Source organism: Cheilinus undulatus, linkage group 15 (genome assembly GCF_018320785.1).
Source record: "Cheilinus undulatus linkage group 15, ASM1832078v1, whole genome shotgun sequence".
Classification (NCBI taxonomy): Eukaryota; Metazoa; Chordata; class Actinopteri; order Labriformes; family Labridae; genus Cheilinus; species Cheilinus undulatus.
The window spans coordinates 8,441,592-8,455,267 of NC_054879.1; the positions used below are offsets into that span (position 1 = coordinate 8,441,592).

The 13,676-nt window shown below is 39.8% G+C and overlaps 1 protein-coding gene across 1 annotated transcript in view; it reads right to left on the bottom strand.

Annotated features, from left to right (window-relative positions):
• Nucleotides 1-13,449, bottom strand: part of hdac4 (histone deacetylase 4) — a 244,157-nt gene extending 230,708 nt beyond the window's left edge. Inside the window, exon 1 of the mRNA XM_041806611.1 lies at nt 13,344-13,449. The gene's annotated coding sequence lies outside the window, so the exon portion shown is untranslated. The remainder of the gene's footprint in view (nt 1-13,343) is intronic.
• Nucleotides 13,450-13,676: the final 227 nt, after the last annotated feature.

Below are 13,676 nucleotides of genomic sequence, written 5' to 3' on the forward strand. Positions count from 1 at the left end.
TGAAGAGTTATTGTCATTCTTACATTTAATAAGAAAAAAAGTACAAAAATGAAGAAGGTAGGATTTTTTGTGAACTACTCTAAAAAAATGGCACCTGAATGATTGCATTTTATGCCATGCATAACATCTCTAATGCAAAAAAAAAGTTTAGAACTGGTATTTTCACACAAATTTCAGGTCAAAGAAATATTGCACCTTTTGTGATTTGAAAACTGCAGAAGGCCATATTGCGATTTTATCTAATTTTCAATTAATTGCCCAGCCCTAGTGTGAACGCAGCCAAAGTTACTCAGAAAAATAAAGATCACAGCAAACTTTTTAAGTCATTAAAAGAATTTAAATAAGAGAGAAAAGTCACTTAGAAAATGACATAAAATAAAAAAAAAATTTAATTTAAAGAAAATGTAAACAAATGAAAGATTAAATGCACTGACTGATACACATGGAACAAAACAGAAACACACTACTCTAAAACTTTGTCAGCATCTTTACTTTTCTCTTTGGCAGTGTAGCGTTCAATACTTCTCCACATGTTATTCACAATAAAAGATTCAGTGGTGATAAACACTTACACTTCTGTTTATGTTAATAGACAAACACTTGTGTGTCGTTACCGTGGCAACAGAAGGCCATTTATTCTGGGACGAATAAAAAGCAGGAAGTAGCTTCTTTCCGTGTAGGATGCCAAGTCCTGTCAATGACAAAAGCCCACTCGACTTCCCTTTCCTTATTACTCACATTCTTTTCAAGTCACTGTCACTCTCTCACCCACATACTGCTTTAAATTTCTCTGTATATCTCAGCTATTATTCAGGATCCAACTCACTATTTCATAACTTTCCATTCTGTCCTAAATAGGCTTTAATATTTTCCTGCTGGTAGCCCTCTTTGTTGGCTGTGGCAAATTCTGTTACCACAGTAAGCAAATAATTCAAACTGCTTTCAGACCATCATGGGAATCCATTTTTCATGGAGGACACACTGACGTCATAAGCACCGCTACAGATTCACTCTGAAATAACAAGATAAATACAGAGACAGTCTGGATTCTCTAGCCTACCAATCAGATCATTTTATCTATTCTGAATCAGGTATTCTTTGGTTGATTACAGACCAGCCAAAATCTAAACTGGATTTTGCTCTCTGGAACTTCACATACAGAGAAAAAAAAAAACTTTAAAATCCTTTTAAATCAGTGAAAGACATTAAAAAACAGATAATGTGAATAATTTGAATTTATTTAGAAGGCAAACATTTCCAGAGGGGCAGTCGAGGCCCTTGCACTGAAAGGATGAAATGGTAAAAAGGGGGTCGGGTGGCGGGACAGTTTGCACAATCCTGCTGGTTGAGTGTGCCTGCGCACCACAGGGTCCTGTCACCAAAACCATACCCAACACGGCAGTGCCATTAATAGACTCAATTAGTGACCATTAGCGTGACATCCACAACATGTCCACAAACAAGCATGTCTTTCCAAATTGCCAACTCTTCCGACACTTGCTTGCTGAGCCACGGGACCTTGGGTGGGTTCAAAGTCAGGACAAGGTCCGGCGAAGCACAAAAGAGCTAAAACGGGTTTATTATTGGAGTTGTGAGTTATAAGGGGCTGAATCTGGGAGAATGATTCGCAGTCATGAACTCATTGGGCGACCACAAGGATCAACACAAGGATTCATCAAGCCTCAAATCACATCAGTTGAGGCTGAGAGCTTCTGTATAGCTGCCCATTAAATGCTCTGTGTACTGCTTTGAATCTTCCTCTTGTCTACTTTTACTGCATCTCTGTTCCCTGGCCAATATCCAGCTTCCTGTCTGTTATTAAGTTGCACAACACTAAATCTAACGAGACAGATTAAATGAATAATGACTTATCTCAATGGTCATTGTTTGACGTTTGCAAAGTCCAAAAATAAAAATAACAAGACTCAAGCAGGCAGTGGCCCATGTCTAAATATTTGCTTGGTTTAAATGATTGGCATTTGGCAATGAAACACAGTCCCCAAAGCTTTATTCAAACTGTATCAGTGGACCCTCAAACCTTGCGTGTAATGGAGAGGCAATCAAATGAACATGGACTGAGAACAAAGATGCCATAATATGCTGATCACACTGTGCTGAAGGGAAGATCCTGCCAAGAAGCTCACAAATTCCTGCTGTGTGAAAGCGTCTATGCGTTACAGCGTCCTGTCACCTTATTTGTCCCCGAGCACAACAGTGCCATTAATAGACCCCATCAGTATCCATTAGCGTGACAACATCCACAAAATGTCCACAAACAAGCGAGCTCTCCCAATGCCAGCTTGTGCTGAGCGATGGGAGGAAGCTGGAAAGTCAGGCCTGGCCCCTGACAAAGCACAATGCAACTGAGCTAAATGAGCTTATTAATGTGATTACAAGAGGCAAACTTAGGGGCAAGTAAAGAACAAGAATTAAGCGTTACAAAACTTTGATGAAGATTAAGCCTTACACTGTGAAGGGCTGAACTGGATCCAGAAAGCATCGGTTTAACAACAAATTTAAGATAATTGAAAAAGAGCTCGAGAGTCTTTATCTATCATGCTTTTTGCAAAGGCAGAGCTCTTGCCTGTCTTGTAAATCTGCTCTGAATAAGGGGATACTGTTCTTAGTTACAACCACTCTTTTGTATGTCAGACACTCAAGATATTAAAAAAAGCAACAAGAGTTGGTTCAATTTCTGTCTGTAACTGTGTGATTGGAAACAAACCCTATGATCCTAACTGATCTGTTTTCTCACATGTAAGCATGAAAATTTTAAGAAAATGTGACCCTGAAATCACTCTTAGTTGCTCGTACACACGTGACAAAATCCAACATGACGGTGACTGTTTCCAGTAATGAGACATAGCCACAGTAGCGTCAAATAGATGGGAAAAAACAGAGGTGAGATAAGAGAATGATGCAGCTTTATTACATCCACAAAGATGGCATGGGTCACATGTTGGTCACCAGCCGTGTTGCATAAATGTCATCACCCCCGGCCTTCCTAACGGGTGAATTTTTCTGAATTTTCTGCATTCAGCTCATTCCCACGTGGCAATTTCAGGGTGGGGATGAGAAGTCTCACAAAAATTGAGGTTTGCGTTCAACCCCTCAAATTTTAAGACATTTTGAGTTTTGAGAATGTGTGAAAAAAAGCTTAATTATTTCTGTTATGTTGCTCAGTCTCATCCAACTGTAGCTTTATACATTTCAGTTCTGCAATGCCAGTAAGAGTCCATAACTTTGCAAAGCCGATGGACTTGCCAGATTCCACGTCTGTCATCAGGCAGATCCAACTTGCAAAGATCCAATCTCATGGTTGTGCCCTCGGTCTGAAAAATGACCAGACCAACCAGCATCTTCTGGGGCAAACAAAGCAGTAGCTGTGAGTGTTGTTCAGTTGTACTGCAAGCTGGTAAAAAATGGCTGCTGTCGGTGAAGCAATTAGCTCTGACAGATCTATGTAGTTGCGGGTATAGAAAGCCCAAAAATAAATTTAAAGAAAAACTGGACATCACTTTCATGGGGGAAGTATGTTTCTGAACTTCTCCTGACTGGCTTCAGCATGAGTTTGTGATGATTAGTTGTCCTTGCGCTGCAAGCTGGTGAAAAATGGTTGCTGTTGGTAAAGCAGTAATTTTTATCAGAAATTAATATTTCTTTATTGAAGAGAGCAACTGAAAGCTTTTCTTGGTAGAAAAGATGTTTCTGCCCCTCTCCCAACCAGCTCTGGAGTGACTGGCTCCACCGTTAGTAATCAACAGCACCCATCTATATAGTTTACACAGCTGAGCTGTGCATGCCCACTATGTCATGTCTTTTTGCTCTGACAGCTCATTTATTTTTACACTGATTTTTTGCCCTTCACAGAAATGGTATTGAATCATGGTAGTACAAAAGTGAAAGAGATGATGCATTTAAAGGCATATTATTGTACTACAACCCCCTTCTCCACCTGAAACAACTACAGACATTAGCTTTAGCAGCATGTTTAGATAGATAGATAGATAGATAGATAGATAGATAGATAGATAGATAGATAGATAGATAGATAGATAGATAGATAGATTTTATTGACATTGTACAGGAATATACGATATTGTAGCAGCTAGGAGCGGTGTTACCACACATAAAAATAAATCTTTAAAAATTTACAGCCAGAACTGCTGTCACTCCTTATAGCTGCATCTCCAACCTTGCTAAACCCCACAGCCCGCTTGTTTGAGTCATCCTGGGCCTAAAACAAGCTACCCATGAGTTAAAACATACTTTTTAACAGTTGTTTTGTTATCACAGACATTAAACTAAGAGAAGAGCACAACTTTTACCTCGTTACTGTGCATAACTTTAGTGAAACAGACACAAACAAGTGACGCTTGGGTTGTTGTCTGACTGTTCTTTAGTGTCAAAGCAAAAAATGCAGATGAGTGGACTCAGACTGAGCTGTTGTCTGTCAAATATCACTCTGCTACACTAGCAGAGGCATTGTTTATGCCTCCTGAGTGCATTATAACACTACGCATGCTACTGTACAGTTTGTTCACAGCCTAGTGAAAGCTCGGGAATGTGGATTGGTGGCATGGATTGGCAGCATCAGTCTAATGTCCGATAAAAAAAAAATACAGGGTGCTGATTTGGCTGCGCGGGCAGGTGCTGATATACAGACACTGTAGTCCTCGACACACTGAATGGGACTGACTCCTGGTTGCTGCGCTGTTTGGTGCATGTCTTCCTCCACTCTCTCTCTCTCTCTCTGTGGTACCTGTCTTGGGCCTGATCCAAATAAATGAAAAAAGTCCAAAAAATAATCTTAAAAAAAAGTTAATATCCCAAAACCGACATGTGATCAGATCTGTCACTCATCTGTCATTAAAGTTTTTTGAAACATATTTCATAATGATTATTCTCCTCCATTCATCTCTGTAGAAAAGAGAACTGGTGGGCAGAAATAAAATCAAACAATCCTTCTTATGACAATTTTAACTGCTTAATTAATAATTGGTAAAATGCGATTGCAGGAGTGCCAGTTTTGCTGTGACTGACACCTGAACGCAGCAGTTTAATACAGGGAAAATAGTTCCTAAATTAGTTAAACAATACAGAGAATGAAGTGAGAAATATGCTCTCTAATCCAGCCATAGTGCTTTTCACACACACACTCCTAAAATAATCTAGAAAGTTTCAGGCAGACTGCACCTGAAAGGGTGAGGGTGTAGTTCCCACCTTTCAGCAGGACATCCCAATCAGAAGTGGAGGGATCTAAGGTGACCCTGATCCCAGAAAGAGTTTTGTTACCTAACTTTGTAGTTCTAATACCTATACAAACTTTCTAAAACGTAAAATCTGCTGAGTGCCAGTAGCTAAAAGTTAGAGAGCTGGAGCTTCCTTCTACAGACCTAAATATTTCACAGACTGCCAGAAGCAACAGTGAGGTACAGCCTGAGGACATGCAGTGGATTTCACAAAAAGCACGATCATAAGTCAGAAAACAGAGACTGATCCACAACATATAAATACCAAAACCACCTCTGGAATGAACATTGCAAACCACAGAGAGGTGGTACAGGGCAAATACTGAGGATGCAACATTTCACTGCATTATACCACCATATTTGCAGACACTTGTAAGAGAAATAAGGAGGATATTTTTTTCCAGTAAAATTATTATTGAGTAAACTGTGAGATATTATTTGATTCAGACCTTCTCAGTGTTTCAGGATGAGCCTTTCATTTCAAACTCTGTAGAAATACATTAACGTCATCCTAACATGATATTGTATGATCTAGAACCGGAGGCGGACTTTAATATTAGGCAAAGGTAGGCAGCTGCCAGGGTTCCCCAGACTGAGGGGTCCCATGGGCCAAGACAACTTTAATGTTGAGCTTATAGTTTTACTATCATTAATTGATCTTGTAATCATAAAATCTATACATGCTACAATGTAATATTGTAGCGTCTCTGCCTTGTAGCCTCTATCATAACGGGGCAAATGGAGAAGATAACACATTTTAATGGCATATCACAATCTCTATCACATTTTTTTAAATTCTACTTTTAAGACAAATTTGTATGGTAATGACTGTGGGGGGGGGATAATTCCCCCTATTTTTTAACATAAAAATATTGCGTTTACAGGTCAAGTCTTTCAAGTTTTTTTTTGTTTTTCTGCAACAACCTGATAATAAATACATGGAATATTTTTTTTTTAAAGTGCATTTTCCACAGTTGGAACCATCAGATAAAAGCCTCTGGAGGTTTTCTCCAAAACATTGAAGCACCTGGCATTTCTTTTCCTGCATCCTGATTAGAGCTGAACGATTTGGGAAAATAATCTAATTGTGATTTTGCTCCCCTAATATTGTGATTGCCATTTAATATGCAAGAAACATGCAATATATCATTCTTTATTATAAAAAACACAATATTTGCAAGATCAAACCGAGGCTGACAGATTCTGAAAAAATAATCTAATTGTGATTCTTTTGAGTAATTGCAAATTCAGTATTAACTCATGTATTGAGGGGAATGATGACTTTATGTCTGTCTCATTTTTCATAAGGTGAACATATACCAAAATAAGGCAAGTGGGGTTTTTAGCAAAATATTCTAGAAAAAGACTGACACTTGAACGCTTGCATAATGTGTAGAGCATAAAATCTGTGCCTCAAAAAACATATTAAACTGGTATTTAAAACTTTACTGGTTTTACTGGAGTAAACTTTTTGCTTATTGCAATTTAATCTAAATTTCGATTAATTGCCCTGCCCTAATTCTGATATACTTTATGGTACAAATTTGTGCATTTTCTGCACCATCATGCGAGTAAGTTAACATAGATGTAGAAGTATTAGAACTAAGTCTATGATAAATCAGCATTAACAGATCTTCAATATCTCTTCACAATCCAAGATCGTCCAATTGAACACCCCTCCATGACAGATAAATGAAATAAAGTGCATTTTTACAGAGATTATTCTTTTTTTCATGCCAACAGTATAGAATTTTAAGGGTTCATATGTTTTGTAGTTTTTGTTTTGACTTTCTTAGATATATGATGGTTCACAAAGAGGGATGACAATGGATGTGGAGGGCCCCCCTGCCTGGGTTTGCTTTGGGCTCCAAAATTTCTAAGTCCACTACTGTCTACAACATCATAAAGCAGCTAAATGTGACCAGATGCAACAACATGAAAATTTCAGAACTTTTTAAATCTCGACTGCCCCTCTGACTGACCCATTGTGACTCATTTACATTCTTCATGCATCAGCACTGGATCGCTGATCTTCGCATACTCACTAAAACTAAAGACAACAGCGGCAGCTGCAGAATAAAATGCAAGTTACCAACTGTCAGAGTACAAGGAAACACCATGTTACAACGATGAATATATCAGACATAAAGTCAACAAAGAAAAATGTTGCTTTACTTCTACTCCCATAACTCTTCTGCTCTCAGAAAAGTCACTATTACAGATGAGCACTCTGAGCCAATTTCTTTGAGGGCTGCTGTGACCTTGTTCCTGTGGGGCCTGCAGTTTACGAGCGTGCAGCAGCAGTCCTCCAGAGCTTGTAATACTGAGGGAATAGTTTCCGCTATTGAAGGCTGTTAGAAGTCTCAGCAGAGCACAGGCAGAGTGCTGCCACTGAAGCCCTGAAGTTAGACTCTCACTGGAGACAAGGAAAACTCAAATGGCAGTAATGAAGGAAATATTATTATTGTTTCGCCTCACTTCCTGTTGCCAACACTGTTGAAACAAGATGTTGTAGGGTTGTAACTGAGTAATACTTGTACTAGCATTTTTAAGAAAATGAGAGAAAGAACATCTGTTACTGAGTTGTTCTGGAGCTTTGATATCTGGAGTGTCACTGTATCAGACATTTTTAACTTCGGAAAAAAAAACACTAAGAAGGGGGAGGAAAATATACTTTGCTACTCCTGAGGGAAAATTCAGTCAGTATTGTTTGCATGCCACCAGAAAAAATCTAACTATTATTTATAAGAAATTGACTTTTCTATGGATAAACATGCTAGTCTGACTGAAATCGTACTTAATCACATTTCTTATGTCAGAATAACAAACCTAGATAATGTTTGTGAGGGTCTATTTATTTCTACGCTCCTCAATCCACCCTCGATGAACTATGACCTGGAAGTGGAACAGCACTGATGCTAAGCATAGCAGGGGTCCAGTTGTTGTCTGCCATTGGATATTCCCATACGCCAGAGCTATGGCGTTCATGCCATTTGTATCGACAGTAAAGGCTAGAACAGACTGTCAGCAGGTGGCTAGCCTGTCAAAAAGGTCAGCAGAAAGAAGGTTCTCAGTAACCTGCTGAAAGGGGCATACCACCACCTAGCTCATCCTAGCAGAGGCCCTGATAATGCTGTCAATAAATCACATCTTCCACCATTCATGCCAGGGATAAATGATATTATCAGCATGATCTCAGCATCGGCAGATATGACAATTTCAGCTGATATTTACAGTTGATTTTTTTAGGCTATAAAAATCTACCTGTGTCAACTGTCAATATATTTGCTGTACAAACGCATAAGTGAGTGGAAGTTTAGGCCTGACCAACAGACCAGCTGAAGTCTTCTTCTTTATTCAGCCTCAATCCTTATACCAGTGGTTCCCAACCTAGGGTTTGGACACCTCTAGGGGGCACCAAAGATCTCAGGAGGGCCTGTCGACTCTAATCCGTCAAAATTAGATGTGCATATATTTTCAAAATGATGACTGAATACATAATGGGATGTACTGGCCATCCTAGAAGATGGTCTTGATACATTGGGGGTTCAATGCCTTGCTCAATGGCATCTTATCAGTGCTGACAAAGTGAGACTGTACCTATCCAGTCAGAGGGGTCCATACCAGAGCCCCTCAGGTCTCTCGCCCAATTCTAAATGGACTGAGGTTCTTCTGCTCCAGGACTAAAAATCAAACTATAAACGCCTATTTCAGCACCACATCAACAACAACAGAACTGGGCAGAAGCATCCTCCTGAAACAACCCCAACACAACTGCTCTGTTGCTTAAGGTTCAACATGAATTGCTGCTCTTTTACTGTCCCTTAAATCTCTTGACACTGTCCACGCCATTAAATTAATGATCTAAATCACTAGTAACGTCTCTTTGTTCAGAGTAAGGCTTTTGTGTCACTAAATAATTATGCCCACATGAATTAACTCATAAACCACATTTTTGGGCAATCAGAGTTCAATTGCACTAGCCATATCTTGGCCTGATTATTGCCAGACCTGTTGAATCAAGAAAACCCTTAAATAGAACCTGTCTGACAAAGGGGAGTAGGATAAAAGATCTCAAAAAGCATCAAACATCACGCCACAATCTAAATAAATTAAAGACCAGATGAGAAACAAAGTAATTGACATCTAACAATCTGGAAAGGGTTACAAAGCCATATCTCAGGCTTTGGGATTCCAGTGAGCCACGGTGAGAGCCATTATCCACAAATGTAGAAAACTTGGAACAGTGGCGAGCCTTCCCAGGAGTCACCAAAATTACTTCAAGAGCGCACTGACAACTCATCCAGGAGGTCACAAAATAACAAGAACATCTACAGACCTGTAGGCCTCACTGGCCTCAGTAAAGGTCAGAGTTCATGATTCAACAATAAGAAAGAGACTGAGCAAAATGGCATCATGGGAGAGTTCCAAGGCCATTGCTGACCAAAAAAACCCCACAAAGGATAGTCCTAACCTGGCACCACTCACAGACAGCATTGGGGAAAGGGAAGAGCCTTTGAAAAAAACTCAGAGGGTGATTGGATGAATGTTCTGTCCGTCACATCTATACGGGCCAATCAGAGCAACAAAACACATGACGTCATAACCGCTACCAAAGTGCGCTGCTACAGAGGAATAAACTCCACAGAGAACTGCAGAATGCGAATCATGGCCACTATAGACATGTCAGTACACGACTTTTGTAGTTTTTGAAAAGAAAACAACTCAATGCTGTTCTCTGTTCTTCTTTTAATGAAGAAATTTCGTCAAGTTTTGATAAAACTGACGCTGTAGCAGCATTCAAACTAATCTCTTCCGCCATAGATGCACTGGCTTCTTGTCGCTGTCTGCTTACGTCATGACACTGCTGCGCCCCAAAGTACTGCCCCTCGTCGCTGATTGGTCCTGTCACTTTCTAACCGGGCCCAAACGGTTCAGATGGGAGCTTTGCAAGATGGATTTGCCAGTAAGAAACATGAAAACAGGCAAATCCATCTGCTTTGCAATGCTAGCAGCCCTCAGTTTATGACCTCAGGGACGTAATTTGGGGGGGGGGGAACAGGGGGGACATGTCCCCTGCAGTTTTTACCATCCAAAAACAATGTTACGCTATATTAAATGGAGACAGGTTGAGCACTAGGACCAAGCGGAAAACGGCTGCTCAAGCTGAAGCCTGTTTCCCTTTAGACCGCCCACTGGCCCACAAGCTCATCGATTGGCTTTGCCGTTTCTTGCTAACGTGTGATTGGCCGTCCCCGCTGTCACTCCATCTAGTTGTAAACAGTGCCTGGACTATAGCACATGAGCACACCGGTGTTTAGCTAGTTGGCCATGAGTCCACGTTCATCTGCTGCTGTAAGCTGTTAACATGTTGGGCATTTGTTCTGCCTGGGTCACGTCAGCTAGACGGATTTTGATATCAGAGGTTTCATTTACATTAACATTGAATGTGTGTCTGTGTGTGTGCATGTGTGCGTGTGCATGTGTGTTTGGTAATTAGGCGCAGCCAGGTGGTAAGATGTCGAAAAAAGAAAACTGGATATAAGAGACTTCTTTAGAAGTCAAAGTGTAAGTTACTCAGAGAAACACATTACACCACAAACTCCTTCCCCTCATCATCAGAAACTCAGACTCTCTCCCCTCCTAATATTATTATTATTATTGTTAGTAGTAGTAGTAGTAGTAATAGTATTACTTATATTTTTTTAATATTCTATTATTTAACTTTATGATAAATGTATGTATTGCAATTTATATGTTCATATTATGTAATTGTTTTATTCTTGTAAAGTGTCTTTGAGTTTTATTGAAAGAGCTGACAGATAAAATATTATTATTATTATTATTATTATTATTATTATTATTATTATTACTGTAGAGCCTCAACAACACAGAGATTTTAAAAAAGCGTATATTTAAAGCCAAAGAGATACACTTTTTGATTTTTTTCATGTATTATTTGTGTTTTGAAAGGCAGCGACTGTTTAAAAACACTAACAATGAAAGTTTGTGGGAAAAATAAAATAAAACCTTGGATTTCAAATGTGATTTTATACATCCATATTTTTTGTGAATAAATTAGACATAATAATTGAAAAACTGAGTTTTTTCTTCAGACTATACCATCAAAATCAATGATTGTTGCATCCCAAATTGTCCCACTGTTCATATGTCATCCATCAATATTTTTTTGTCAGGTGACAGATAATAGAAATGCAGAAGAAGATACAGGAGGAGGTAGAGCAAGAGAGGCTGGAGGAGGTAGAGAAGGAGAGACTGGAGGAGATGGAGGAGGAGAGACTGGAAAAGGTAGAGAAGGAGAGACTGGAGGAGATGGAGGAGGAGAGGCTGGAGGAGGTAGAGGAGGAGAGACTGGAGGCTCACAGGTGAGGTTGAAAGAATAAAGATATGTTAGTCATGAGATTGAGCATTGTGACAAATGTTAGAGTGATGATAATCTTATTTTTATATCTTACTATAGCTTATTATAGCTTATTTTTACTCAAAAATTAGGTATAATTTTATGTAAATGAGGCCTATTGACCATACCCCCGTACTCAAACCAGTTGTGTCCCCCCCACCTCTGAAATCAAAATTTCGTCCATGTATGACCTTAAGGTCAAGCACACGAGTTACGCAGCAGGACAATGATCCGAAACACACCAGCAAGTCCACCTCTGAATGGCTTTAAAAACAAAATGAAGTTGTAGCAGTGGCTTTGTCAAAGTCTGGACATAAATCTGATGGAAATCCTGTGGCATGACCTTAAACAGGCAGTCTATGCTAAAAGCCCTCCAACGTGGCAGAAATAAAACAAATCTGCAAAGAAAAGTCTGCCGAAACCCTCACTGACAGTTATCGCACATGCTTGCTTATCAGGTTAAGGGGCCAATACTTTTTTACAAAGGCTGAGGTGTGTTTAGTAGCTATTTTCCCTGAATGATGATTGAAATCATCATTTCAAAACTGCATCATTTTTGTTTACTCGGGTTATCTCTTTCCGTGATGATCTGAAACTAAAGGGGCAAAAACACCAAAGTGGCTGGAGTCAGTTAACCAAGTCATTCTGATAAAGACAAATAAAGGGCATCTTGGGTTTTTTTCCTGTTTAGAGGAGAAAATCTTTTTGTCCTGAAGGTAGGAAACTAGTTTGAAAGTGGCTTTTTTATCAGTTGTGAGGATTTGAATGTGGAGTCAACACTGCTTCACCACAAAAGCGCTGTAAAATGCAGTAGGCCTCTATTGATAAGTAATGGAGCAGTCCCTCACCTTTCCCAGTCTAAATCGTAGACTTCCTCCAGCGCCGTCCTGCTGCTGCTCTCTTGTGTTTACACCCAAAGCTGTGGCAGCGGCGGTTCAACCTCAGCACAAACCTCCACCATACAACTGCTGCTTTCTCTCCACACTCACAGGGCTCCACAAGCTTTCACAAGAACAAAACCGCTGTCCCTGTAATTTGAAGAAAGGCTTACGTCGCTGTACTATATGAAAACTTTTCACTACTATACAGTTCCTCTTTATATGTGGCGTGTGTTATTAGGAAACAAACAACGGTAACTGGGCGACTAATTTCCCCCTAACATCTGGCAGCTCTTTAACCTTACACTGCAAAGGAAAACATAATGAAAACGGAGAGGCAGCAGCACGTAAATAAGTTTCAGACAAGAGGAAAGTTCAGGTAAAATGAAAGTAACCTTCCGCTGTCTTTAAAGGACACTTTATCGACCTGGCAGCGAGTTTCATTCAGGTTTCAAACAACACAGCTCACAATGAGAGTGAAAGTCCAACTGGAATCGAGCAGCAAAGCTGGCGGAGCAACAAAATAAAAGTCGACAGTCTTTTAAACTTACTTCAAAATGGTATCACGAAACAACAATGCATTTAGCACATTGCGCAACAGTTAAACCAGTCTATGTTGACAGCAAAATACGACACCAAGTCGCAGAACAAGTCAAAGTGTAGCGGAGGAACAACTCAGTTTGACTTCGAGGAGAAACGTGCAGAAACCTGCTACAAGGTAAACAAACTTTTAGGGTAATGGCTAAAGTCAGAAGAGGACAAACAAAGACAGCAAAGGACATAGAAAGTTACCTCAAATTTGCCCTCAAATGGCTGTCTTTCTCCCAGACTCCTCGAGCATCCACACAGCAGGGTTTTAGGACCCGTCGGTACAGTAAAAAATCATTGAGCCAACAGCTTCGCCATACTGAATTAATCACGTGTCACACGACCTCCTGCGTTTCCGTAGGAGGCGGGGTCCTCCTGCAGGACAGATGACTGACAGCTGAGAGGAAATCAGATTATGTCAGTTTGAGTGGATGCGTGAAAAAAAGCCTGTTATTCTGATTTACATGTAGTTTATGAAGACGGTAAGCCACGCAGATAATCTGCTGTGTGTGCCCATTAGAATACATTAAACCTTAG